Raw genomic sequence first — 24,611 nt, 5'->3', positions numbered from 1 at the left:
TAACAATTTTATGAATATCCAATTTCATGAGCATCCAATATATAATCAGTGTTTTATGGTTCAAAAATGAAGTTTTAATTGATCAACAAGTACACTCAAAATTCGATACCAAACATTTCTGATCAGGTATGTATTTTATACACATTTTATATGATTTATTAGACACGGTATGTAATTTTATAAATGAAATAAAATTTGTTTAAATACATATTTCAGTACGAATTATTATTTTTTCACATAAAGGACATTAACCATTTTTGCAAGCCACTAGTTTAGACATTTATTTATCTTTTTTTAGAATTAATGACCTAATCAGCTACATTGAACAGTAGAGGTTGGTCAAAAAACAAATTACATCGGGAAAATTTAACGTACTATTATTTTTTATTTGTTTTTAAACTCGAAACATAATTTAGCAGACAGATCGAATTGTAAATATTGAAAAAGGATTAAGTGCAAAAAAAAACTCATTTCTTAAAACATCGTTTAGAATATCGATGTTTCTTATTCCAAAAGATTTAAAGATTATATTTGGTGAAATAAGAGTGATTAAAATAAAAGTATTAGTTCTTTACCCTTGAAGTATCAACAAAGACAAAAAAAAATCTGTTAAAATTATTGTTTTGCATGTAAACGATATTTCCGGTTAAGGAACGAAAATATAATACTAATAAATCCAAAATTTGCTGTATTTAAACCACTCTTTTGGAAATTTTTCAGCTCATATGGTAACGGTTTACCCACAATAATAGTTTATACAATTATAGTTTTTATTACCACACATTTTGAAAAAAAAAATACAAAAAATAAAAAATTAATTTAATCGAATAAAAGATTTGTCCTGATCAAGGTATCCTGTTAAAATTCTCAAATTATACTAATAGTTATTTTGTTCTTAAAGTGAATTTTCTTTTTATTAGTTAGAGATCCTCGGTAAAAATAACCGAGCTTTTTGCTGCACCCATAGAATCAGAAACACGGTAAAATTTACCAAATTGGAGAAGTTTCGTCAATATCTATTTCACCCAGAGTGTAGTTTTAACTATATTTTCCTGTGTTATGCATAAAATCAAATAACTTAAAAAATATTAGTAATTTCTCAAAAACATTATAGTGGCTGAACTATATTAAATATTTTTTTTAAACCATCGATTCATATCTACGTATGGAACACAGTAATATTTCATATGAACTAAGCATTTTACTACTTGTAACAAAATACCAACTATGTTTGTGCCGTGCAAGAAACTCTGCTTTCCTTAAAGAACAATTTAGAATTCGACTCATACTACGTCCAAAGAGATGATTAGGCTCACTTGACTTTACGAACGAACATAAGGATAAAAAACACATCTCGACGACTTGCATACGAATAAAACTAGGAAAACTAGAGAAAAAACAAGTTCATGCAAGTCCGGCTCATTTAGTGTCACTGTCTTCTTGCTCGAATAAAATTCGAGTAGATTTGTTATTCTTGCTTCGTTAAGTTCTTCGATCTTTGCAGGGTATTCTTAAGGTGAATATATTCTGAATACAGAAAAAGCTGGAGTACGTTTCGTGCAATGCGTTTAGATCCAAACCTTTGTCATATCAAGCAATCTGAAACGACTAGAATATAAAATCAATGTCATCGTATCATTTAGTGATTTTCATGTTGTCGTTTGCATTTGCATTTTATCTCATGTTTATCTGGTTTGATGCAATAAAAAAAGTTTTTTCTCTCAAAAAAACTGGATCTTTCATTATTTTAAACCAATGGAGAATAGATATAAGCCAATGAACGCTAAATACACTACGGTACTCGGATATGTTTTCAATTGCATTTTATTATCTTGTTCAAAAAATCGATGGCAACATTAAGTCTAGTAAGTATTCGATAGTCCTGCAGCCGCATGAAATAACAATTCGTAGAGAAAAATATGGTATATTTAAAGTTATTGTGATTTTATAACAATAATTCATGACAATTGGGTTACGATTTCTCAATGCTAATTTCAGTAGTGGTCCTAAAAGGCAATGTGAAGAAAAGTCCCAATTTAGCTAATACTTTGATTGTAGTAAAGTCACTGCAAATCTGCATTGCTAGGCTTACAAAAAGTTGCAAAATTCACAAATTGTGCTTCTGTTTTTCTTCTAGAAGAAAATATCTCTTAAAATTGGCTATTTTTATTGAGAAAAAAAGAATGTCCAAGATTACTAGAATATGCTAAAGTTAACCGTGCTTCAGACTCTATGCTATACAAAAAGCTCGGTATTTTTAACCGAATCGAAATTGTAATCGAAGATTTGGTAAAATTAACAATAAAATGTGCCTTCATTATATAATAATAAAATGTGATAAAATTTGGTAAATTTTGTAAAAATTTACAATTTTATTAGCAAAGCTTAGATCTTGGAATACAAAAAAAAAATATTCGGGCAAATTTACTTTTCATTTTTGACTTTTTTAATGTTAGGGGAAAAGAACTATACCATATAAAATACCACATATTTAAATAATTTATTCTCAGATTTCTATGTTCTTTCACAAATATGCTAGATAACTTCTTTCTTATGTCTTTAAAATATTCTGTGCATGAAAATGCAATGAGTATAAAGAAGGTATAGATTGATAGATAGATAGATAGATAATATAATATAAGTTAAAAACATCAAATATTTGCTATAATATCTAGTCTCTATGTTAGGAGGTTATGCCCATATTTAAAACACTTGCCCCCTGGAACTCTTTCAAGTAATGAAAGAAAAGTAAACTTAACGTAAACCTTTTTTTAAATGCTTCTACCAGATAACAAAAAAAAAATAGACTTTTTTCATTCTTCCAAGGCTACAACATTATACAACACGATGCTTTTTCGAGCTATAGGATGATATAGTTACAATTGCTGTATTACTTTTTTCAAGTCTTGGGTTCCAGTTTTCTACTAGCAAGCTGGTGTCTGCTTTGTCTTTTTTTAGGCGAAATTGATTTAACTAACCATACCGCTGCAATTTAGTTATTTTTCCACGTGTTTTTTTTTTTTTTTTTTTTTTTNTTTTTTTTTTTTTTTTTTTTTTTTTTTTTTTTTTTTTTTTTTTTAAGCAAAACCTTCCAATCATCCCAAACATATCAATTTTACACATCCCCAGATGATGATTTTATGAAATTTGAAAAATCCTTAGTTCTATTCACTAATTCCGATTAAGCTCTTTCTGATTTTGGGACATAAAATTCTGTAAACAGCTTTTGAAATAGCAAAATTTTAGTTATTGGAAATGCGGAAATATAATATTAAGCTCAATTTTCAAATTGTACCAAAAAACGTTTTTTTTAATCAGAGAACTTCGTTATTTTTCTGAAAAGCACTGGCATAATCATGGTGGAAACAAAGTGCATTTTTCAGTAATTAACGTAATAAAATGTATTTTGCCTTTTTTTTTTTAGAAAAATTCATGTAAGCTGTAAATAACCATTCTAGAAAAAATATTAAGAAACACTTTGATGTAACTTTCAATTATAAAACTCAGTCCTAAATCAAACGTGTTAGTAACGTGTGATTTTAAATCGCTCTTTAAATTCAATTAATAATTTCATCAAACTCTAGAATTTCGAAAGCATTCAAAACTAAGTTATTCATTTTTTGAACTTTGGTCTTTCCACAAGTACTAGAGCCATGTTCTTTAATTAGTTTTGTCACAAGGGAGACTTAAAAATTCTTTGGATGCAGGTCTAAGTTCTTTCATACATTTAGTTCATAACATTTTTAATATAAAATTTTACCCAAAGAAAATATATAAGAATGCGCTGTTTTAAAACGCCGAAAGAAACAAATGTTTTTTATGATCATATTTTAAATTTCTTTCTTCTGAGAAAAATGATGAAATAGCTGGTCTTACAAGAAAAAACTTTTAAAGATAGAAAACGAAATGAGAAACTTTATTTTCATGTCTTTTATTTCATTTTTTGACTGAGTTTAAAGTTTCTCACTTTAATGTTAGGGGAGCTAAACAACAACCGCGTTGATTGGTCGAATCCAGTAGAGCGTTAATGCGTTTCACTGGAAACACTGCTGCTCCCAAACTCAGTACTATTTCAGCCCCAGTTTTTCTAAAACAGATACCAATTCCGTACAAGATGGTGATAAAAACAAAATAAAAATGTAAAAACAAGTTTAAATCTTCAATCTTTCACTGGATATTGGAACTTTAATATACACGTTGAATTTTTTTCTTTTATTCTTGCGTTCCTAATTAGGCGTGCACTTTTGCTTAAAACTGCATTTTTTTTTTAATTTTAAGTACTTTTAAAACTGAGTCAATGTAAACTGACGATTTTGGTATTTTAAATCATAGATGATGAAAAGTTGTTATTTAAAACATAATGATTTCAGTTTTTTAATGTGAGTACAAATTTTGAATTCGCGATTCAGTTGATTTTCATTGTTTAAAACCTGAAACAACTTACAGTACAATTTTAATTTTGCTAAAATATATAATAAAGAAAACAGTGTTTTTTTAGATGTAAATATGGGATACCAATGATGCCCAACAAACCATGCAGATTATCATTTATAAAAGTATATTTCATTTAAAATATTGCTTGATCATTTTAAGCATTATGAGATAAAAATCTAATAAATTTTAATCTAATGAGGAAGTGGTGCATATTCTTCAAAACCCTAAAAAAAAAGGTAATGCTTCTTGCTCTAATGTATATAGCGCCACTCTGTGACCGAAACCTTAATTACAAGTTGAGTGATTTGTTGTCTGATTGATAAATTAGCATGGGACATGGGGTCACAAACTACAATCAGGGGGAAAAAGCAAGCAGGCTTTATAGATAGAGTGACTCCTGCGGACATACCGGAGGATGTACAGGCATTTTCAAAGTGATTCAATAATTGTTTTTAAATTGTTAGAGGCTGTGAAATGACGTCAGTTGGCACAACCACCAACAACTGTTGTAATAAAAAATGTACTGTAAAAAATTTAAGTTTAATTAAAATTAATTCTTTATTAATTTTTAATTAATTTTATATTTTAATTTAAAACTTGAATTTTTCTTTAATTTGAAATTTAAATTCTTATATAATTTGAAATTTAATTTCTTAATTAATTTTAATTTAAAATTTAAATTATTTTTATTAATTTGAAGTTTAAATTTTTAATTAATTTGAAATTTAATTTTTCAATTACTTTCAAGTTATTTTTTTGAATTGATTTTATTAATTTAATAAATTTATTAAGGCTTATTCAGTTTAAGAGATTCATACATTTTTAATGACATTACTAAAAATAGTTAAAGAGTTTTAAGCGCAATTTTCTAGAAATATATCTTTAACATTGCTCAATTTTGAGCTGTTTAGTGTACCAGATCGTTGATCAAATATGTATAATTTAAGTAAAATAATGACATTTTTACATTTAAAAATGATAATATTAATATAATAATAGTTTAATAACTATTTATTCTTGTAATAAAATAAACTCTACTTACATAACTTTAAAATAATTTTTTCTATCATTTTTATTTAAGCATTACTAATTTATAATTTTATTTTGCTTTATAAATCGAAAATAATCTCAGATAGCAAGCAACTATTTTCCAAACGCTGTATTTGCGGTATCTTTTGAGAGACACAATACGGTTTACCGGTTGATTCCTGCAAAATAGAAATGTCACAATGTCAATATTATTTTTTGAGGATTCTAAAAACTGGATAAACCTTCACAAAAGATATAATTTCGTAGCTCTTATTGCAAACCTTGCATTTGAACTTTTTTTTTCTTTGTTTGCTAAGGTTCTACTTCTCAACATTTTTTTTGTGATCATGGGTGTTGTTTTTTTTTATTCTATCTCAATGTAAAAGAGTTGTTTATGCAAGCTTAATGCAAACCTCATTTCGCGTAAACTAACTGAGTAAAATTTAACATTATTTCTAGCTTGCGTGGATTATTTGCTAATCACTTATAAACCTTGTTTTGGTTTTGAGATAAAGGTTACTGATACATTGAAATCAACTTATCTTGGGAGTAGATTATACATATTAAGCTCATATATTCTCGGATAAAACGTCTAAAACTCAATAAATATTTTAAAGTTTTGAACTAGATTTCTATTTTTTTAAAAAGAAAACTCTTTCAATATTTAATGAATAACTGTGACACTGACTACTTAAATTTGCACAGTTTTAATTTCTATTCTATTTAACATGAAGTTAATCAAAAGTTAAAAGATCCAGTCAAGAAATTGATAATGGTTGTTGATACATTAAAATCTGTCAACCTTAAAATGCTCTCTTTGGAGTAATTTTATTTAAGTACAATAAAGGTAGACTGAAACATTACAGTTAACTTTACAAGGATAGCAGGAGAGTAGTTTTAATTTAAAAAAACTCATATACGCATGGATTGGAAACTTAAACGAAACAAATATTTTAAAGTTTTGAACTTAAATTTTATTTCGTAGAAAGAAACTCATTCAATATTACATGAATGACCTTGAAACTGACTATTTATATTTACCCAGTGTTATTTTTTTATTCGATTTAGTATGAAATAAATCAAAAGTTAAAATACTCAGTCGAAAAATTTCTAAAGGTTTCTGAAACATTAAAATTAGCCTTACAAAGATATATATGGAGTGATTTTAATTAGTCGAAAAATTGATAAAGGTTTCAGAAACATTAAAATCAGCCTTACAAAGCTATATATGGAGTGATTTTAATCAGTCGAAAAATTGATAAAGGTTTCAGAAACAATAAAATCAGCCTTACAAAGCTATATATGGAGTGATTTTAATTAGTCGAAAAATTTATAAAGGTTTCTGAAGCATTAAAATAAGCCTTACAAAGCTATATATGGAGTGCTTTTAATTAGACGAAAATTGATAAAGGTTTCAGAAACATTAAAATCAGCCTTACAAAGCTATATGTGGAGTAATTTTAATTAAATGTAATAAAGGTTGTTGAAACATTAAAATTAACTCTACAACGATATCTGAAGAATAAAATTTTAATTTAAGAACCTCATATATGTAGGAATAAGAAACTAAAATGCAATAAATATTTTAAAGTTTTGAACTACATTTTTATTTTTTAAAAGGAAACTCTTTCAATATTACATGACTAGCTGTGAAACTGACTACTTATATTTACAGAGTTGTATTTTTTATTCAATTTAACATGAAGTAAATCAAAAGTTGAAAGACCCAGTCGATCCATCAGATGTCTGATCCAGACGTTCCGAGTAGCTGTCTTTCTGCTACTATACTTCATTATAACACAGATGTTAGAGACAGAACAGCATCTATAGTATCTTCAACCTTTAGATAACACTCATTGCTTATTCTCTTTATTTCACCCACAGTCGGCAAGTATCTACGTTTCCGATTTATCGATAAGCAGTCTCTTGCTTAAACTTGTAATATTTCTGATATCCAAGGTCTGCTGCTTCTTTTTAATACATAAACCTGAAAGACATATGAAAGAGGTGAAGATGAAAAATGATCTCTGAAGAACTTTTTGTTAGAAACTTACATTTCTGGAAGAATATCTGGAATGTTAGGAATTGATAGATTCATTATGCATTTCGCTAATTGTCTTATTTGAAATACGTATGTATATAAGGTTTAGTAAAGGATTGAAGATAAAAATAAAAATTGTCATACAATTTACAAAGGTTTTCTAATATCCTCAGAAAAAATTATAATATAAAACGGATTCAATTAACGATTTGTCAATTATCGTTTTTATAATGAGCAAGTTCGAAAGACATAGCACAAGATTGAATACAAAAAAAGAAAAAGAAATTCATGCATTTTAAGAAGCCTTTCTAAAATATTCAGAAAAAAATCAATATACATATATATATATGCTACCTAACTACACCTGGTACCATTTTCTCAAACTACTTAAATAAAATTATTAGCAATATTGTTAAATAAGGTTTTTCTTGGATTATAACTAATTAACATCCGATTTTAGAATTTATTATGCATAATAAAATTAATTCTATTACGAGTTTGATTATTGGGAAATTCTATTTAATTTTTGTCTTTTTAATCATTATCTTTCCAATGGAGAAGACATTTTTCTTCAAATTGACGGAATACTACAAGGATCTAATTTTTCATCTCTCTTAGAAAACTTATTTTTGCATTATTATGAAAAAAATTATACTCTTAATATTAAATTTGTTTTTAGAATTATTAATGATAATTATCGCAAATTTTTAAGATTTTACTATTTTATTAAATAATATTTACCCCGAGGAATTAATCTTGCTTTGTAATCTTGATGAAAACATTAATTACAATTCTTTTGGATTTGGGTATTATAAAAGTTGAAAATATCTGCTTTGTTCACTTATACGATATAAGAAATGACTTTAATTTTAATATAAATTAACTAATTACTTGGAATTCTTATGTTCTAATAACATCCATTTAAATACCATTTTTAATCACATGAATTGAATTAAAATAATATGTAGTCATGTTTATTTATACAAAAAACAAATAGAAAAAATCCTCAAAATTTGATAAAAACAGTGGATACCCAATTAAAGTAATCAAATTCTATAAAAAATCATTGAGTTAATTGTATATTATAGTAAATAAATTTACTAAAAAACTTCTTTGTTAATTTACATAATTTTCATCAAGTGCAAATCCATTTCGGGCAAATCCATGACGGAAATTACGCGCAAAACAGGCAGTTCATGTTTCTTTCTGTTTTCCATTTTATTTTATTTTTCGTTTAAATAAAAGGTAATTGTCTACAATTATTAATTGTCAACTTCTTTAAATGAACCAGTATAATATTACCTTGCGCACATCCATTTTCGGGCCCATGCTTGGTAACTAACAAATCAAGGTCACTATAAAACAACGAAAATATTTTAAATCATTCTTNGAACTCCTGGATTAAGTATTGGAAGAAATTTGCCTTCGTGGAGGATATTATGCGGAAACTAACCCTTATCTGAGTTACGTGGAGGGGAAAACCACGAAAACCTCTCGCGGTCAGCCTGACGGCAAGGGGACTCTAACCCACGATCCGTCTGCCACTGAGAATATTTTACGTCAGCACTGTGGTTGGTACAAGCTGATAATTGGTGCAAGCCGGCAACATGAAATATTGGGCATAATCGAATATTGTGACAGTTAGGAAATTTAACTCTATTTAGCTCTACAACCTGAAGGTCAAGCTTTTCTCAAACTTTTTCCTCATTCTTAACAGACGTTGACCTCCAATTCTTCAGCTCAGTAAAATCCTTGTGAAATTAGCAGCACAAAGATTTTTAAGAAATATTTTTCCAATTTTTAAAACCTTTCTCTCAATTTTTCTATGAATTTAAGCTTTTCTCTTGATTTTCCCAATTTTTAGGCTTTTTTCTTGATTTTTTTCCATTGCTTTCTTCTTTATTTTCCCAATTTCAAGGTTTTTTCTTCAAGGCTTCAAGATTTTACTCTTAATTTTCCCATTTTTATTGGCTTTCTTTATTTTTTCTTTGTTTTAGGCTTTCCTTTAAATTTTCCTCTTTCCTTCTGATTTTTTCCATTTGTGTACACTTTCCGCTGAACGAAGTGACTTTAAATACCTCAGATGCAATTCGTTCCTCACTTATTGCTTGAAAATGTCCCGCTCAACTTATTATTTTCGAATTCATCAATTTAAATATCTTTTCATGCATATACATTAAATACAATTCAAAGCAGTACATCTTTTATATCCTTTCAAAGATACTTATTCTCGTTATTCATAAATTTGGATGCATTCTCATAAATCAAACTTACAATAGAATTTCGGATTATAGGTTATAAATTCTTTCACCTTGGTTTACCTAATCTTTAATCCCTTTTCAAACATCATTATTAACTTTTAAAATGAGATAATTAAGATTTTCGAATGCCTATAAATTGAAAATTTATGCAGTTAACAGGGTACGACATTTAATTATTTCTTCTTATATGTATATTCCTTTAGTAAATATTTTTTAAACATTTGAAATCAACCTAAAGTATTTATATCACAGAGAAAAAGTTGAATTACAATATTTGGAGTAATAAAATGCATACACTAGGCTAATTCGCACTTAATTTGTTTTAAAAATAAAATATATTTATTTTTAAATTCATATTTTTCTATTATTACAAGTACAAAATATATAATTAAAAATCTTTCTTTTTTAAAAACATGATTTCCATATTTCAAGAATTTAATTATTTATATATATATATATATATATATATTTCATTAATTATTTTATCGTAAATGCAAGTTAAATAGACCAAACTAATGGATTAAATATGAAGAATAAAAATTGTCATACACTTTACATAGACTATTTAAAATGCTGGGAAAAAATAGGATAAAAAATTGACAGATCAATTATATGTTTTGCCACTAATTATTTTTTATCTAATTTTTTTTTATATCACATAAGTTCGAAAGGCATAAATCAAAATGGAGAAAACTAAGGTTTTTCATGCAGTTCAAAAACACTACCAAAATGTTCATCAAAGCAAAATGTGATATATGTAGATATTTTTACTACGCGTTTTGTTAATTACCCTTTTTTCAATAAGTTACAGCACAAAAGTTCAGAAAACAAAATTGAATATGCATAGATAGATTTATTTCGTGTATTATTAATTATATCAATGTTGAATAAATCATATAATTATGAAAAATAAAGATTATCTAAACAAAGCCTGTAACAATGTATGTGAAAATGAAAAAAAGTGAATAATCCTTATTTTAATACAAAATTTCAGAAAAAGGAATAAATTAAAAATAATCATTTCCTATATTTTATGAAAACAATTTTAAATGTTTGGCAAGCGAATTAAGATATAAAAAGGAGAGATTTTTGCTAATTATTCTTTTTTTAATACGCAAATTCAGAAGCTCTATGGAGGAATACGATATATTTCAAGAGGAATATCGAAAATGTTCTATAAAAAGATATGATCGAAAATTTATAGATATATTATCCTTTTCATTAAATATATTTTTTTTAAATAAAATGCAAACGAAATATAAGAAGATAGAATTTGAAAATAAAGATTACCATACACTAGAAGAACTATATTGAAAAGGTTTCTTAAAAAGAATATAAAATGATTAGATTTCATATGAAGTTTTACTTTTTGTCCTTTTCTTTATACATAAGTTGAAAAAAAAGTCATATGACTGGAATAATATGAAAAATGAAGATTGTTAAAAAATTTTTCGTTTGAGACTTTATATTTTAAATATTCTCTATACAATTTCATCTTTGTCTTATATCTTCTTTGTGCGTCTCACTTATTATATTTTTGCGCACAGAATATTTTAAAGACTATGAAAGAAGTTCTGAAAAAAACTTTTTTAAAGAGCATAAAAATCTGATTATACATTTCATGATCTAAAGATGAGGTGACTATCTTAGAAGGCACTTTATAAAAATCAAATAAATGTTCTGACTTGTAATTTCTTGCTAATTTGTGACTGAATTTTTAGCAATGTAAAAGTTAAAATTTTTAAATATGTGTACGAAACATTTAATTTTGCAATATTCTTGATTAAGATTTAATTATAGCGATAGTTATTTAATATTCTTTAAATATTTGATTCATAATAAATAAATAGATTTTTAAGCCCTAATCAGTTAAATCGTTTCATGGCAAAAGTTATATTTTCAAGCTAAAATGGAGTACGAGTTTCAAAAAATCCGAAATCTAAAAAGAAAACTAAATATAAATAAAAATATTTTAACTAACAATAAGTAAGTTTTAGTTACATTTGTGCTCATATAATATAGGCAGCTGTAAGTTATTTAGAGAAGAAATATTTCAACTGCGTCTTAACAAATAACTCGAAAAAAAGATTAAAACTCTTTTTATTATATAAATAACAGCTGCAAGTTTCTAGCGTTAACTTTACTGGAATTCCTATAATAATAATTTACGATCTTCCTAAGCCTTCCACTCTTAAAAGCCTAACGCAATGCAATATTTTCTTCAAATATAACTTAGAATAATCAATCAAGATATAAGAAATATTCTTTAGTTACTGCATTTAATTTCGTTTCTTGTAAAGAGTTGGTGACTAACTACTCGTGAATTCTGTCATAACCATCTGGTATATAAATCATTTTAATGATGTAATAGATTGAATAAGATTTTTCTTAGATTTTTCTTTTAACATAAAAATGTATATTGTAAATTTTAAGAAGCATGATAATTTTTAAAGCATTGAAAAAAGAAAGGGACAAAATACATTTAAAATGATTGCATTCGATTTTCTAAACGGAAAATTACACTTAAACAAAATTTTCTAGATAAAATACTGAAATAGAAAAAAACATTTAAGTAAAAGCAAAATTATAAGGTGGAAGGAAAAGCAATTCTCTTCAAAAAAATTTTTTTTATATTATCGTTGACAAATTTGTATCGAAAAAATACAAAAAGAGAATTATAAACGATTTTTTCAACAATGCAACATACTTCGTTACTGACAATGTTTGAGCACTAAAACATTATAAAAATTTTAGATTTTAAATTTTTTGATTTACAGTTGCAGCAATTATATTTAAGCATTTTTTTTAATTATTTTCCTTGGCAAATTTGTATCTTAAAACTACAAAAAAGAGGATTATAAGCGATTTTTTTCAACACCGCAACATACTTCGTTACTGACAATGTTTGAGCACTAAAACATCAAAAAATATTTAGGATTTTTAATTTTTTCAGTTTATAGTTGCAGCAATTCTATTTAAGCATTTTTTAAAATTTTATTTGACAAATTTGAATCCAAAAATTACAGAAAGAGAATTATAAGCGCTTTCTTTCAGCAATGCAGCAAACTGACTATGTTTAGGCACAAAAACATTATGCAAATTATGGATTTATACATTATTTAGTTTACAACTGCAGTAATTCAACGAGGTAATTTTTTTTGTTTTACTTTTTATAATAAACTTCTATCTACAAACAACGAAAGGAGAATTATTAGCCCTAAAACTTATAACTTAAATCTTTTTTATCAAGCTTTTGAACGAAAACATGCAAAAAAAAAAAAAACAAAGTATGGAGTCTTTAGAATATTTTTGAGATATATAATTATCATTGAGTCAAATGAGTCAATAGTTTTTGAATCAACTTAGTTCAACTTTATTACACATTTAATTAAGACATCTATATAATTAGTTTCAATTTCTATGTTTCAGTAAACAAGAAAAATATTATCTCAGCCCAAATTAAAAAAAAGCATGATACTCACTGCCAATTTAAATATAATGAATTAATTTACAAGTAAATATTTAACATTACATTTGTTACAACTAACAAAGGTAACCTTTATTAACTTAACCTTCATTTTTTCCCCTTTCCGTGGTCGAAAGCAACATCAGAAATATTTTAATTAACATTAGCAATTTAACACATTCCTACGCTTTTACGAGCTCCCGGAAAACATGCAAAAAACAATCTTTTAATATTTCAGAAAGTAATTAACGAAATTGGGAATTATTTTTCCCAAATAATAACTCGACATTCCGAACAACTGGCTTTTATGAGAAACTGTAACAGCCTGAACGTACTTTATCATTAAAATAATCCATAATCAATAAATGCATGGAAGCAAATTTCTAATTATTTTTAACAATACCCTCCTTAAAATCCATTGTAAAAACATCGAATTGAACATTCAGATAAACACAGCGACTAAGGAACATTTCAGCATCCAATTTTCTTGAATTATATTTTAATATATTTATCTTTACTATTATATGTCGTTAACCCTTACATCTGTTTAATGGTGTTTGCTAAATATCAATTTATTTTTTAAAAAGAAAAATAACTAATTAAAATAAAATACATAACATAAAGTTTTATTCGTGGTATGTGGATGAAGGGAAAAGTATGAACAGCTTTATTAAATACGCCTAAACTTTTTTTGAATGTGCCTTATATTTTTTTTCGCTACAATATGAAAGTTTATCTTCAGTTTGAATTTACAGATTAATTAATATGGATGAATAGTTTTTTAAATACTGTTTTTAAGAAAAGTTGTTTTCTCTCTACACTAGAACCATAATTTTTGATTGGCACTATGGTGAAGTATTTATACCTAATTTTACTTTTTTTCCAAACCACATAGCACTTCTTTTATCACATTATAGAACTTTTGCACGGAGTACAGTTGTCAGCATGCCTGTTTTTGCATGCATCCGTATCTAATAATTATTCGTATCAGCACCATATCTTGGAATATAAATATATTATAATATGCATTCTTATGTTCATTTCATAATAAAATATTATCATTATGTATAATAAAATATGGCGTACCTTTAATTCTGGAGGAACTGCTTATAAATGAAGAAATATAGAGATTTCTTTTTGATATCTTTTAAAAAATCTTGAGGCTCCAAAAATTTTGTATCGTTGTCTTAAAATTAACCCTCTATTTTAATTTGTGTTTCTATTAAAATTAATCTGATTTTAAACTACAAACAAAGCACTGGATTTAGAATCCAATATCAAGCAATGTCTCTCAGTGTTATACTCAGATAACTGTAGAGATTGATTCAAAAAATTAACAAAAATCAAGCATGTGTACCATATTATATTTTTCAACATAACGGCGTATAAATGAATCCTGGAAATGTTTTCTATAACCATTGGTACCGTCGTAATATTTCACATATTTTGCATCAGGCTTAGTTTATAGCACTGTTAAAATTTAGGCCACGTGCGTTATATAATTAATGTTAAGTTTACGTTTACTATATATTAAGTTACATAGTTAAGGTCAGTATATTCGAATATGTCTAAAGTTTTTCAAATGCCATTAAATAATTTTTAATATCGTTATCAATAAATAAGAAAGATTTTTAAATGCTTAAATTATAATGAGTATATAAAGTATTTTAAGGAATTCTAAGGGTATTAAAAACAATCATTAGTAAAGTGTATTTAAGCTCAAAAACAGATTAAAATATTTTCTATTAAATTACACTGGCTATATAAATAAAAGATCTTGTAGGTTATATATTGTTTTATGCTAATGTTGTCTTTTAAACAAACTAACCTTATACAATTTTTGTAAGAATTTCATATTTTTATTCCAAAGACTTGTACATTTTTATTCATTTTACTATTCATTACATTATTCATTTTACATATTCGTGTAAAATAATGATTTAAACTTACTTAATATATTATTACAATTCACTTAAATCCGATTCTTAAATTCTCTTCTTAAATAGGTTAAATTAAATTTCATCATTGTATGCGAAATAAAGTTAAAGCATTTATTTTCATTTTTAGGTACTTATTTCTGGCCATTTAGAAAAACAGTATTCTGACAAATATATATTTCTGAAGTATTCCCCTGCTGGGAAATAGAATGCGCAAAATCACAAGCTTCAACAAGGTCGACAACTCCAGGGAAATATATGGAGCTAATTTTTTCCAGTGTTGATCACCAGATGGCGCTAGCAATGAAAAGGGAAAGTGACAGTTTTACTACATCTTTTCGTAGGTGATGGTAAAAGCCTATAAAACAACTGATAAGTGAAAAACCAATTCATTTATTTTACTCGGCGAATTATTTACTATACGGACGTGTAAGTTGTAACTAAAAAGCATCAGAAACTTATTCCTGTTTGTTACATTAAATTGGACTATCTATGTTAAGATATTTATTAAGTGACCATAAATATTTTTTGATTATTTATTTTTCAAAACATTATGCAAATTTAGATTTTAATGGAATTAAAATATTCAGAAGAACATAATTCAGGAATGCAAATAAAAAATTAAAGACACGAATGAGAAGGATGATTCATAAAACAATGTAATGTGGAAGCATGTATGCTAAATGTATTTAATGTCAAAGAACATTGTAATTTACCGTTGTTATTTATTCTTAAAAAAATATTCCATATTAACCAAATTAAATTGCTACTTATCAGTTTGACATACAATCTCGTGCAGTATTAAACCGTAGTTATGGTACAAAATCATTAAAGTATTATAAAAACCAAGTTTTAAGTGTTTTAAGCTAATGGAAGTACTTGTTCATGCTATTTCTTGTACAGTATCCTGTCTTTTAACTTTTAAATGAGCTCACTATGTCATTTTCTACATCATTCATGAGCAAATATGTTTAATTACTCAATTAATGTTCCCTAAATCCCTATAAAATGTATTATCTGGAGAAAAAGCTGACAAAAACAATATTCAAATACATTTAGTCATTGAATTAGTATTTAAATGTTTAAATGCTCAGCTCATAGGAACCATGAAATAAGTGCTAGCTGTGCGAACCGTAATCTGTAAATTATACCCTTAGCAAAGCGACTTTTTCAAAGCAGCTTTAGCGCTTGATATTATCTACTATTAACTTACTTTCGTTTTCTTTTTGTTTCCTCTTTTAGTTCAGTTTTCTAATTTCGTGTGTTTAGGGCATTGCTCTTTGAGACTAATTTTTGGATTTCAGCAGTAATAACAATTTGGTGCCTGCTAAAAGTCAATTTAAAGTGAGCAAATCCTGTTTTTTTTGTTTTGCTTTTTTTTTTTTTTTTGAAATAATTATTATGTTTCCAAAATTATTTTAACTCTCAAACTTTTTAATTACAAACTTTAAATTATCTTGTATAATATTATTACCTTGCGCACATCCATTTTCGGGCCCTTTCAAGTTAACTAACAAATTAGACGCGCTTTGTATAGCAGTAAAAATGTGCCATAAGATATCACTTTATTTAAGCTTCTGTTTTCATATTTTGTAATCAGGCAATCTTATTACGAAAATATTTTAAATCATTCTTGAAAGATTCCGGTAAGCGCAAGTTCATTTTAATTCGTAATTTTGTTTTCCCGATTTTTATTTTTTTTTTAGTTATCAAAATTATATTTCTTTAAACACTTTTGAAAAATATTTTTAATAATTTTATTCTCTTGTCATTATTTTTTATTATTTTTCATATTTTCTCTATATTTTAGCTGATTTTATGAGTTCTATATTCTTGCAGATTATGCGTAGTTATTAAAACTTATTAATTTTCCCCGTTTTTCTCTTTCTTTTCATTGTGCTATATATATATATATATATATNATATATATATATATAAATTGCCCTTGCAATAAAAAAATAAAAATGAAAAAATAACTAAGACAGTAAATATCATAAATAAATCTGTAAAACTTTCTTACAGCTCTGGTACTGACTGAGCTGATAAATTTTTTTTTTTGATTTAGTTTCCGTAAAATAGTTTCACCACAATAATCAATAATATTTACTTTGCAGGTAAGCTTGCTATACGAACGTCAAGGGTACAGCTCGTATGAAATTTGTTCACCTCTGTAATTTTGCAGGATCGTCCCAAACGTTAAAGGGAATTTGTTTTAAGTTCTTGAGAAACTGTTTTACAGCAGTTAATTTTTTTTACTTGATTGCAGTTAAGAATGCAGCATTCGAATTTTGATGATTGTAATTTATTCCATTGTCGCTTTAATTGTTTGATTACATTCGTTAAATAATTAAACTTAAAAGGTTTTGAAACGTTCTTAGATAAATTGGTTACTGTTAATGCCCAGCGATAAAAAGTAGTAAATGTATGATAAACATACATATGAAGAAAGTTGCAAAATATAATTTTTCTAACCAAACTGATAACTCTTTCTGCTGTCTACTACTTTAAAAAATGATTGATCTGCCGAATAAATCTTAATAATAAAACAGTTTTTACTGTTTTGATAAAAAAAAATAATAGTCTTTTTGAATGGACGCTTAGCACATATTCACGAAACATCGATTTACGAACAAATCTTTATCTTTCTGGCCAATCTTTTCTTTATTAACATTTTAGTTTTTACTAGTTATTAACTAATATTACACTTAAGCATATTTGATGGATATGCATGTCAGGTCAAATCTATCTTGTATGACGTTTTTACTCGTCTTGTTATATATAAAAAAATACCATTGGCTATTTATTTGCTAATTACTAATTTCTTTAGTTATTAAAAATTATCAATTATATACCTAAGCTGCGATTTGGAAGCGTTGTGTTGATTTACGAGCGTTGATTTACGTAAACCCTTACCAGGGTTAATACCAGCCCTTTACTCTGCGTGGCTGAGTCTTAGAAATTCTTGAATTAAATACAAGACTTCCAAAAATTCGATACAAAAGCTATCTTATTATCACTTTTGAAGCAGAGCTGAATGAGAGACATGAAAGGAGAAAAAGTTTTAACGAAACCATTTTATTTGTAGCTGGCTTTTTTAAGGAGTAAAAGAATCTGCACATCGGTGAGTTTTTAAATCTAGATAGATCTTGAAATACGTGTTTACTAAAATGGCTACATTTAAAATATTTATTAAGTTTTCTGTTTTTATAAGGAAAATAGTTATAATGAGGAAAACTTGCGACATTTATTATTATTATTTTTCTTTTTTTTCCTTGCTTAATCCAAGTTAGTTTTGATTATGCTTGCATGATTGTTATTTTAAATTATGTATCGGTAAGTAAAATAATGCTCTAAGGAAAGTCAGGCACTCAATAAGCTCTTCAAATATATATATTTTTTTGATCATGTGTGCTCTCCTATAAAAGTACTTATGACACCATGTCGTTTAAATGGACACATAATGCTTAAAACTTGTTTGAATAACCTTATATCAATCAGATAGATGTTCTTGATGCAAAGTAATCCATTTTGATGCAAGTTGCATGCCTTAAAATATATTTTTACAATTTCAGTTAAAATAAAGTTAGATATTTTCATAAGGAGTTGCAAACAATTTTTGTAACAATTGTAAGCAAGGTTAATCAGATCATGTAAGTTGAATAAAAGCTCTGCTTCATGTAAAATCTACCAAAAATTTAGAATATATAAAACACATTTATTGAGTAAATATTATAGAAACCGGTTTTTAAAAATATTTTGTTTAATCCGGAGCTGTTGGCATATCTATACCTATAGAGAATGCCACCGAAGTCAAGCATCACTGGCTGCTGTCAGTGTGCGGGGGAGGGGGTAACCACTTGAATCAGTCTGCGTAAGGACCGAGGGTGTGCTGTATTGGTCCTCTTTAAACTGTTCTACCCTAAAGGTCTCGACTTCGCGTGCATCAGGCTGTCGAAGCGGGAGTGTCATCCCCTCTTCAGAGCATAAAAAGTTTGATGGCATGCCTTCGAATCATCCTAAGGGATGTTTCCCAGTCCATCGCCAATTGCCCATTGTGCAGCTCTAGTGCGACGTAAATGAAATACAACAACCACTGATTATCCCGAGATAACTCGGGTATGCATACATTGCAAATATTTATTATCCCGAGAAAACTCGGGCGTAGCAGAATTTGTCAGTACGTTTTGTTTTTTCACGTTTTTACTAATTTACTAATAATAATATAATAATAATATAATAATAATACAATAATAATAATATAATAATAATATAATAATAATATAATAATAATACAATAATAATAATAATAATAATAACTAATATAATAATACAATAATAATAATAATAATAATAAAAACTAATATAATAATAATACAATAATAATAATAATAATAATAATAATAATAATAATAATAATAANAATTTGCTAAAAAATTAATAAATAAATAATAATAATAATCTGCTGTGATTGGAAGTTTGCCAAGTTTTGTTTGGGATATTTGTAGTTGGATTGCATTAAAAGAGTAAGAGAATGGCGTATATATTCACTGGTTCGTGTTGTTAATTATTTTTAAAACTATCATACAAAGACAAATATTAAACTTTTTTCATTTGGATGAGATAACTCGGGATAGCAAACTGATAGTAAATTAAGCGCTATTTACTTACAAGAAAACAAAATTTGAACTTAAAGCTTGCGTATTGGTTTTGTTTTACTTTGTTGTATTTATTAAGGAAATAAAAAAAAAATCTATTGATTTTTTCGCATTTTTTTTCTCTAAAAAATTAGTAAGGGAAGCTGTTAATTCATGTATGCCCAGTATATTAAAAGAATGCTTCATTTTTTGTTTAAAAAAAAGCAAAAAATGATGCAGAACACGTGTTTCCTCATTTTATTTATTTTACTGAAAATTGTATCACGCTACCGAGATGCATCAACAATATAAATATAAATAATTGGATATGATCTTTAATTGTCTTTTAATTCCTGATTAAAGCTACTGAAAGACTAAGTATTATAAGATGAAGAGGTGAAAGGCCAACATGGGACATAAGGGCCCCGCTCAACCAAGTGACTATTTCTGTGATGTTAAATATTTTTGCTTCATTTTAAATTAACAAATATGTAATTCATAGTTGTAACTTTATTTTAAAATGACACTGAAGCTTTAGAACTAAAAATATTACAACTTACATATTTATATACTTTACATTATCATTACTTACATACTTATAACTATTACTTGCATACTTGTAATTATTACTGACATACTTACATACTTATAATTATTACTCACATATTTACATACTTATAATTATTCCTCACATATTTACGTACTTATAATTATTACTCACATACTTACATACTTATAATTATTACTTATATACTTATTATAACTCACATACTTATTATTGCTTACATAACACTATGGTAGTTGAAATAAATTCTTTCATCAAAAAATAAGCGAAAATTCTCATAATTATTCTACCACTCTTTTATTTTTAACATGATTTTACGACCACTGTCTAGAGAAAACTTTTAAAAAATACAAAGTGAAAATTCACTTTATTCAGGTACAAAAACTTTTTTAAAAAAAATACAAAAAAAGCAAGAGGAAAATAAAATCTATATATAAGCAAATTGTTACTTTTTTCGCAAAGGAATTTTCTTTCAAAAATCATTCCAATTCCATTAACCAACAAGTTAGATTTATGATAAAACTACCCTTCGATCCAACGCAGCTTTAGTATAATACTCAACTATTTCGGCCATCAAAACTCATGTTTAAAGCAATCGATTTTCTGTCATTAGATCAAAATTTCGTCTCGTGCTCAGAATAACTAAGCAAGACTAGTGCCGTGAAAGAGATAGCCAAATCAAACACAGTGACCCACAAATTCAGGGACAGGATTCACTGAATTTTAAGTGTTTCATATTTAAAGCATTGTATAAAGGCTGGTGGTACTTATCAAAATATTTCAGAGACACTTTGGTGTTAAATTAAAATTTTGAAATTCTTGAGTTCTGTTTACAAACAATGTTAGTTTTAAGTAACCTGTATTAAATGAGGTTATTGCTAGGAAATTTAATATTGCAATTTTTAGTAATACGTTGTTATAATACTGGATATCATATTGTCTATGAATAAAAATAATAGGATTAAAAACAAATTCCTTCTTAGTTTTAAATATCTTTATTCTAGAAACAATCATATGAACTATATAGATAGATATATACGTGCAAAAAGTTAAAAGTATGGAGAAATCATGGAAAAAATATGAAATTTTTTTAAAAGAGTAGAAGAAAAAATTATAAAAATACTTTTTAAAAAAGTTTTTAAAAATTTAATAAATAGTCGGGAAACAAAATAAGGGAGAGATATATTCTCGTCGTCAACTCACACGATTATGTTTGCAAAAAAGAGTGCTTTCTAATATTGTAATAGGACCCGATAAATATAACTGTTTAAGATAGCTCATAGATTTTAAAGAAGCTTGGTACAACAAGATGGTTTACTTTTTATATTATTTTTTTTTACTTATCTACTATTCAATTTATTTTACTTATTTGATTTAGTTTTTTTTATTTATCATATTATTATCAGTCAGTTACCTGTATTTTCTGCACTTATACTTTACTGAAATAAGCTCTTACAAAAAAAAAGTGTATTTGAGTTTGACAGATGTAAAAAAATAAACTTAAGGTTGAAGATAAGAGTATGCTTGCTCCAAAAGTAACCCAATCAATAAACTTTAATTTCAACCTCACTTACACCTCATAAGATAAACCTCATATATAGCTCCACAATACTTTTAGTTAAAATCTCGTGAAATTATTCACACATCAAATATATTTTATTGATTGAAGTGTAGAAAAAGTAACCACTGCACCTTAAAAACAATCTCTGTTAGCTGTTTGCTCTATTGTAAATTTCTAGCAACTTCAAGTGGGAATAAAGCAACTTCATTCACTTTTATCATAAACTTTAGTCGGTCAATTTGTTTTTGCAAAATTTTGTTTGAATTCATCTTCAAATACACCTCAATTTAACCTTAACACCTCAAAACAACCTCAAATAAATCTTAAAAACACATAAGGACTGTTATTGAGTATATCATAAAAACAAAAAAAAAGCCAGTTAAATTAAAGATTGTATTCCATAAACAGTTTGTTTTATTGAATAAAGATAATGATGTTAAAATGATAAAGCAATTTTTACATTATGTAAAAATTGCTTAGTAAAATACATGTAATTCTCATTTTTAATACTTCCCTGAAAAAAAGCAATTTTCGCCTTACTGGAATTTCCTCACTTTTCCTGTTACTTTTCCTGTTCACAATTACAAATCAGCCATTTTTTCGTATTTAATTTCAATTTGAAACTATAATGGTGTACCGTAAATGAATTTTAAAATTTTATCTCTGTTACACATATAATTATAGACATTAAACGGAACTTTCAAATTTCCCACACATGGGACAAAAAGTTAACTATAAATGATTACACGATTTATTCAAATTATATACGAAAGCAATATTCACTAAAACGCTCATAGGATTATTATATTATGCATAATATATATTATTGAGATTGGATAATTATATTATTGAGATACTATATTATAACCCTTAATACAGTAAAAACAATTAATGATATAGTTAGAAACTTGTTTTATAAATAATTATTTGGATGATATATAGAACACCTATTAATATATGAATGTTCATAAATTATAGTTTGATTTCCTTTCTCACCCAAAATATTCTTCGAAACAATTCAAGCAAATAGAAACTTTAATTTGGAGCTGACTTAATACTTTATGATAATGCAGCGAGTTATATGTCTAGGAAGGTAGTAATTTACTATTTAGAAAAGCTTCTAACCATTATTACTTGAATTCAAGATATAGTTAACGCGCTGATAGTAAAGCAAATGATTAATATACATATATCCATAGAGGACAAAAACTTTGTGGGAAATAAAGAAGTTATATTTCTGCGAACTATAATTATACGCTTCGTTAATTCAATTTATTGCATCTTTTATATAAATGTAGACAGCTCAAAAGCTGTTCCTCAATTTATGCTTTTACATCTTACTTAGATACTGCGAAAATAGTTTTGGAATCTAACCTTTTAAAACCCGTTTAAATCTTTATGAAGCAATTTTGAAATTTAAAATTGCATTTCATAACATTACTATTTCGAATTTTTTATTGAATTTTACAAGGTTTTAAATGGAGCCTAACAAAAAATCGTCGTACCAAAAAATGTCGTTAAATTATAATTTCTAAAGTAAATAAATTGTAAATAGTTGCAAATCTTAAAAAGTTTTCGGTAGGATAAATATGTTTTTCCATTTATATTTTTTTTATCCAATACATATTTAGTGGAGCTATGCGTAGTAATATAATGTTCAGTTTTTAGATAAGACAAACACTCATTCCAATTTACTCGGAAATTTATCGCTCCCATATCTTAGGTAACAAGCTAAAATAACAAATAAATGCAATAATTTAGAGTATTTATCGCTTATTAGAGCCTTAATGATTATTTCAGATACTCATTTATCGGAGTAATAATGAGTCATCATTATCGGAGCATTAATAAAAGTCATTTAATCATCTATCGGGCTATCGGGGTATTAATCAGTTTTTACAATTAAACATAATTATTTTCAGAATACTGATTTAAGCTATTTAATTATGATTCAAAACCCTAAAGTTCAATACATAAATTCGATAGATAAGTACATAATTTTGAAAGTAATGACTGGATTTTTAAGAATTATATTAAACTCCTGTTTGTTTCAATTGAGAAGATATACTTATTAACAAAGGTTAATAATTAATTAATTTAAAATGAAAAACACAAATAAAACCTTGTCTATATAATGACAGAGGGTCGAATGCTGGAAGTGATATTTCTGTAGCGACATGATTGCAAGCCTGTTTTCTTGGATGTACAATCATTGGAAAAAATACGTATGTAGGGGAAAAATAGACCAAATTGGGTCACTAATTTACATTCCAGCGGCTTTTAACGACTCACCTTTTTTTTTAAAAAATTCTATCGCAATGATAATGCAAATTTTTATTTCTTTTGAAATTTGTACATGAACTAAGAAAAAATTGCAATCACGTTTTTCTTTATTTAAAAAAATGCCTAACAGATGAGAGGGCTATTAAACCAACTAGCTGAGAAAATCACAACCGGAACTTAACTGTTCGTGTTTTTTTTTCCTTAGGTAAATATGATCGCGTGATTTTATATTGATACATTAATTGGTCTCTTAATCCCAGAACGAATTTAATTTAGTGAGAAAAACTACACTTTAAAGTATTTATTTATTTATTTTTTTGAAATATGATAATGGCAAATTTTATAAAATACAATTTTGTTTCGAAGCAAAGTTAACGAATTCACTTTATAGCCAAAATGA

The 24,611-nt window shown here is 26.5% G+C and overlaps 1 long non-coding RNA gene across 1 annotated transcript in view; it reads right to left on the bottom strand.

Annotated features, from left to right (window-relative positions):
* Window positions 1-7,044: 7,044 nt before the first annotated feature.
* Window positions 7,045-24,611, bottom strand: part of LOC122271401 (uncharacterized) — a 147,010-nt gene continuing 129,443 nt past the window's right edge. The window contains exons 2-3 of the long non-coding RNA XR_011638371.1: window positions 8,807-8,859; window positions 7,045-7,450 (exon numbers count right to left, since the gene is read on the bottom strand). This is a non-coding gene — a long non-coding RNA (uncharacterized lncRNA). The remainder of the gene's footprint in view (window positions 7,451-8,806; window positions 8,860-24,611) is intronic.

Source organism: Parasteatoda tepidariorum, chromosome X2 (assembly GCF_043381705.1).
Source record: "Parasteatoda tepidariorum isolate YZ-2023 chromosome X2, CAS_Ptep_4.0, whole genome shotgun sequence".
NCBI classification, from domain to species: domain Eukaryota; kingdom Metazoa; phylum Arthropoda; class Arachnida; order Araneae; family Theridiidae; genus Parasteatoda; species Parasteatoda tepidariorum.
Note: the sequence above shows the minus strand (reverse complement) of the source record. Positions and strands in the feature narration are given on the sequence as shown.